Genomic DNA, 6,640 nt, shown 5'->3' on the forward strand with positions numbered 1-6,640 from the left:
ATCAGTCCTTGCCTTTCCAAATACATGTACATCCTGTCCCTCAGGACTCCTTCCAACAACTTGCCCACCACTGACATCAGGCTCACTGGTCTATAGTTCCCTGGTCTTGTCCTTACCACCCTTCTTAAACAGTGGCACCATGTTTGCCAACCTTCAGTCTTACGGCAGCTCACCTGTGACTATCGATGATACAAATATCTCAGCAAGAGGCCCAGCAATCACTTCTCTAGCTTCCCACAGAGTTCTCGGGTACACCTGATCAGGTCCTGGGGATTTATCCACTTTTAACCGTTTCAAGACATCCAGCACTTCCTCCTCTGTAATCTGGACATTTTGCAAGATGTCACCATCTATTTCCCTACAGTCTATATCTTCCATATCCTTTTGCACAGTAAATGCTGATGCAAAATATTCATTTAATATCTGCCCCATTTTCTATGGCTCCACACAAAGGCCGCCTTGCTGGTCTTTGAGGGGCCCTTTTCTCTCCCTAGTTACCCTTTTGTCCTTAATATATTTGTAAAACCCCTTTGGATTCTCCTTAATTCTATTTGCCAAAGCTTCTCATGTCCCCGTTTTGCCCTCCTGATTTCCCTCTTAAGTATACACCTACTTTCTTTATATTCTTCTAAGGATTCACTCGATCTATCCTGTCTATACCTGACATATGCTTCCTTCTTTTTCTTAACCAAACCCTCAATTTCTTTAGTCATCCAGCATTCCTTTCACCCTGACAGGAAATACTTTTTCTGGATTCTCGTTATCTCATTTCTGAAGGCTTCCCATTTTCCAGCCGCCCTTTTACCTGCGAACATCTGCCCCCAATCAGCTTTTGACAGTTCTTGCCGAATTCGTCAAAATTGCCCTTTCTTCAATTTAGAACTTCAACTTTTAGGTCTGGTCTATCCTTTTCCGCCATTATTTTAAATCTAATAGAATTATGGTCACTGGCCCTGAAGTGCTTCCCCACTGACACCTCAGTCACCTGCCCTGCCTTATTTCCCAAGAGTAGGTCAAGTTTTGCACCTTCTCTCGTAATTACATCCACATAATTAATCAGAAAATATTCTTGTACGCATTTAACAAATTCCTCTACATCTAAAACTTTAACACTATGGCAGTTCCAGTCTATGTTTGGAAAGTTAAAATTCCCTACCATGACCATCCTATTATTCTTACGGATAGCTGAGATCTCCTTACAAGTTTGTTTCTCAATTTCCCTGTCTATTCGGGGGTCTATAATACAATCCCAGTAAGGTGATCATCCCTTTCTTATTTCTCATTTCCACCCAAATAACTTCCCTGGATCTATTTCTGGGAATATCCTCCCTCAGCACAGCTGTAATGCTATCCCTTATCAAACATGCCACTCCCCCTCCTCTCTTGCCTCCCTTTCTATCCTTCCTGTAGCATTTGTATCCGGGAACATTAAGCTGCCAGTCCTGCCCATCCCTGAGCCATGTTTCCGTAATTGCTATGATATCCCAGTCCCATGTTTCTAACCATGCTCTGAGTTCATCTGCCTTCCCTGTTAGGCCCCTTGCATTGAAATAAATGCAGTTTAATTTATTAGTCCTTGTCACTGCCGGCCCTGACTGTTTGACTCACTTCTGTTCTCAGCTGTACCCGTCTCAGATCGATCTCTTTCCTCACTATCTTCCTGGGTCCAATCCCCCCACCTTACTAGTTTAAATCCTCCCGAGCAGCTCTAGTAAATTTCCCTGCCAGTATATTAGTCCCCTTCCAATTTAGGTGCAATCCGTCCTTCTTGTACAGGTCACTTCTACCCCAAGAGAGATTCCAATGATCCAAAAATGTGAATCCTTCTCCCATACACCAGCTCCTCAGCCATGCATTCATCTGCCCTATCCTCCTATTCCTGCCCTCACTAGTTCGTAGTACTGGGAGTAATCCAGATATTACTACCCTTGAGGACCTCCTTTTTAAATTTCTGCCTAACTCTCTGTAATCTCCCTTCAGAATCTCAACCTTTTCCCTTCCAATGTCGTTTGTTCCAATGTGGACAATGACGTCCTGCTGGCCCCTCTCCCCCGTGAGAACATTCTGCACCCTCTCTGAGACATCCTTGATCCTGGCACCAGGGAAGCAACACACCATTCTGCTTTTTCTTCTGCTGGCCACAGAAAAGTCTGTCTGTACCTCGGACTACAGAATCCCCTAACACAATTGATTTCTTAGAACCTGATGTACCCCTCGTTGCATTAGAGCCAGTCTCAATACCAGAGACTTGGTTGTTTGTTTTACATTTCCCTGAGAATCCATCACCTCCTACATTTTCCAAAACAGCATACCTGTTTGAAATGGGTATATCCACAAAACACTCCTGCCCTAGGTGCCTACCTCTCTTACCCTTCCTGGAGTTAACCCATCCATGAGACTTCCCCCCACTTCCTACAACTGCCGTCCATCACATACTGTTGCTGTTGCAAATTCCTCATCGCTTCTAACTGTCTCTCCAACCGATCCATTCGATCTGATAAGATTCACATCCAACAGCATTTATGGCAGATATAACCTGCAGTAACCCTAAAACTTTCTTTAAAATCCCACATCTGACAAGAAGTGCATATCACTCTATTAAAGGCCATTTTTGCTCCTTCACAATCTACAGACCCAGAGTGGGCGGCACGGTGGCACAGTGGTTAGCACTGCTGCCTCACAGCGCCAGAGACTCGGGTTCAATTCCCGCCTCAGGCGACCGACTGTGTGGGGTTTGCACATTCTCCCCGTGTCTGCGTGGGTTTCCTCCGGGTGCTCCGGTTTCCTCCCACAGTCCAAAGATGTGCAGGTCAGGTGAATTGGCCATGCTAAATAGCCCGTAGTGTTAGGTAAGGGGTAAATGTAGGGGTATGGGTGGGTTACGCTTTGGCGGGGCGGTGTGGACTTGTTGGGCCGAAGGGCCTGTTTCCACACTGTAAGTAATCTAATCTAATCTAAAATAACACCATCTTATTCCTCTACAAAACGCTGTCCCAGGTTAAATTAATAGCTATGGCTTATATTTTAAGTTTAATCAAGAGACATATCTCCAAAAACATATAATCAAGAAAGAACCCATTCTACTCACTACTGCAGACTTTCTATTGGACAGACTTAAAACAACGATTAACTTATCTGATTCTGTGCTGTGAACTTCGCCCAAACAGTTCCTCCAAGATTAGTTGTGAATTTCACTGTTTGTTAATTTTCCCAGATGCGCTCCGATGTCCAGCGATACATGAATTCAAACAGCAAAGGCAGTAACTGTGCAAGTTCTCTATCTCTCTATCTTTCCTGCACTGACCTCACCATCTGCTTCCTTTGTCTGTTCTTCCCCCTTTTAAAACCGCTGTTGTTCTCACTGTTTTTTTCCCCAAATTCCAAAACAATGTAACAGCATTGGAATTTGAGGAAATCATCTCCAACACCTAAAATACCTCAAAAAAGGAGCAGCTGTTACAGCCAGAAATTTTTCCCGTCCTCAGATATCCCAACCTAATCTAGTCCCAGTTGCCAGCATTTGGTCCATATCCCTCTAAACCCTTCCTATTCAGTTAAAAATCACACAACACCAGGTTATAGACCAACAGGTTTAATTGTCACAACCGAAAATGTGTTGCTGGAAAAGCACAGCAGGTTAGGCAGCATCCAAGGAGCAGGAGAATCGACGTTTCAGGCATGAGCCCTTCTTCAGGAATGAGGAAAGTGTGATTGTCACAACCACCTGATGAAGGAACAACACTCCGAAAGCTAGTGCTTCCAATTAAACCTGTTGGACTATAACCTGGTGTTGTGTGATTTTTAACTTTGTACACCCCAGTCCAACACCAGCATCTCCAAATCATGACTTCCTATTCATATACCCATCTAGGTGCCTTATAAATGCTGGAAGTGTCCCAGCCTCCACCACTTCCTCTGGCTTTTCAAATGATCACTTTATGCCATTTCGCTTTTACGCCTACATTAATACCTTTTCTCACAAATCTGAAGAGGATTTTCGCTTTTACGCTGAAATATTTCCCATATAAATCAAGCAACTTCACTTTCCATCATTTTCGGCTTACAAGAGGTTTCCTGGGAATGCTCTACTTTCGGATAGTGGGACATACCTGTAATACCACAAACAAAAATATAGAATTTGAAATGGATCCAAATTTGAGCTCGATCCAGTACTCTGCATTTGGCCGGTATGGATTGCAGCAGGGCAATGGTACATCTATTGTACTGATGTAAGGGGAGTAGATTTAAATGATGCTTACTGAGATCCTGGCTACTAGTTTGGTGTCACTTGGAGTTGGAAGTGGTGGTGGGGAGTAGGGAAAGGAGGTGTGCAGGTACTTGGGCGTAGCTCCCTTCTTTCCCCTGGTTCTAATGTAAAGGAAATGAAAAGTTATGCACACAACCCATATCTTTCCTGCACTGACCTCACCATCTGCTTCCTTTGTCTGTTCTTCCCCCTTTTAAAACCGCTGTTGTTCTCACTGTTTCCCCTGGTTCTAATGTAAAGGAAATGAAAAGTTATGCACACAACCCATGGCCTAATGACCTAAAAGGTCTCTTTAAGAGCTCTAAGGTTTGGCCACAAAGTAGCTGAAGAAACTGACAACAGTATTCCTAGAGCAAGCAGTCTTTGAAAGGAACCTGAAGTTGGCATCATTTTCGAACGTAGGAGACCTAAGGTTTTGTTTTTATGTTCCTGCCTTGGATGCCTGTGTTTGGCTTTTTGCCTATACAGGAGTGTAGCACAATTCATTTTCAAGGCCTTTACGTCGGAAGAAATAATATGAGACTGAAAGTGATTTGAATAAGAAGGTGTGGAATTTTGATTTTATGTCATTAATGATGCTACAAGGGAATGAGAAACTCACTGTTGAGAATCAGTCAGGAAACACATCACTAAATCCTTGCACACCTTTTTAAAATGAGCAATTTTATGGTCTAAAGACAATGCTCCCAAACAAAATACCATTTAGAGAATGGATGCACACAGACTATAACCTTATTAGTGGTGCTTCTCTGAGGCAATCTAAAAGAATAGGAAGAGCAATCATTGAGTGGATCACAGCATTTTCACCAAATGTTCAATCTATACTGAAATTTGTAAATTACAGAAATTTTATGGGTCAGAATATCATCATTGATCCAATTGCTCTGTTTTGCCAAAGTGAAATTGTGGTTCAGGTTTATCAGATATGTAAATTCATCCATGAACCACCAAATGCAATTATTTATTTTTCCCGGATATTGAACAGCAATCAGCTGATGCATTGTTATGAGTTTATTGCTCTCATAAATAAGGTGATCTTCAATCACTGGAAAGGGTGTTTATAAGCTGGGACAAGGTACATTGGAATGTTTTGTTGTCATGAAAGATGATAAATAATGCTCGTTTTGTTTTGTCCTTCCTCACTAATTTTTCATTTTACTCCCACAACAGCAGCTTTGTTAATTGCCCTCAGTTATCCTCTAACAATACCGACAACCAAAAAGTAAAAAGCTTTATTTTTCACTGTTTGATTTCGAGTGACTGGACTGGATGGTACTTTGGTTAGCAACTGGCAGTCAAGTAACATCATGTTTTTATTTGAATGTGGAGGCTTCCCATCCGGTGTGATTGTAAAAGGCAGTGGGGGCTTCCCCTGAAATGGCTAGCTTCCTGTGTGTGGGGGGTTTTGACAGTGTGTAATTCACAGTGTAATTCCATCTTGTCACTTTATCTGACTGTATAGCTGATGGGTGATATCTGCACTGGGCAATGCTCCAGTTCCTCAGTGACCTCAAATACGTGAGCTATGTGTCAATGTCCAAGCTGAGGCTCTCTTTGTATCATGTCACAGCAACGTATGCCATTCCCATGCCTACACTGGTATAGCATTTTTAATGCAATGCCATGACCTAAGGCAATTCAAACCAAGACATTGCACCGTGTAAAATGAAACATTATGGCAGGTGACCAAAAGCTTGGACAAAATGGTTGTATTTCTCATCCCACTGCTGCAGAAATCTCTTTCTGAAAGAAACAGGGAAAGGTTCAGGCAGGGAATTCCTGAGCTTTAGGATTGTGAGACGCAAAGACGTGGCCAGGAAGGGAATTGGGGATTGCACAAGAGGGGTATAATCAAGGATGGGGGAGAGGGGAGGGTGGTAACTGAACATGTTGAAATTTTTCAGTTGATCAGCATGTACCGACGACAGGTAGGCCATGCCTGACAAACCTTATTGAATTGCTTTGAAGAGATAAGTAAGGTAGAGGACAAGGGAATGTCTATGCATGTTGTTTATGTGGACTTCCAAAAAACATTCAATAGAGTCTAACATAAGAGACTGTGGTGGAAACTACAGATATGAGGGCAAATTACTGACACGGCTGGGAAATTGATCATGACATGTGACAGAAGTAGGGATAATGGATAGGTATTCAAATTGGCACAACGTGACCAGTGGTGTCTCATAAGGATCTGTGCAGAAATAATCAAGAAAGTTCGTGAAATGCTGGCCTTTCTATCCACAGGGTTGAGTACAAGGATGCAGAAGTTATACAAAACCCTGGTTAGAGCCTGGTTGGAGTACTGTGAGTAGTTCTGGGCCCCACACCTTAGGAAGGGTATTTTGGTCTTGGAGGTGGTACAACATACGTTTA

The sequence above is a fragment of the Chiloscyllium plagiosum genome, chromosome 29 (genome assembly GCF_004010195.1).
Source record: "Chiloscyllium plagiosum isolate BGI_BamShark_2017 chromosome 29, ASM401019v2, whole genome shotgun sequence".
NCBI classification, from domain to species: Eukaryota; Metazoa; Chordata; class Chondrichthyes; order Orectolobiformes; family Hemiscylliidae; genus Chiloscyllium; species Chiloscyllium plagiosum.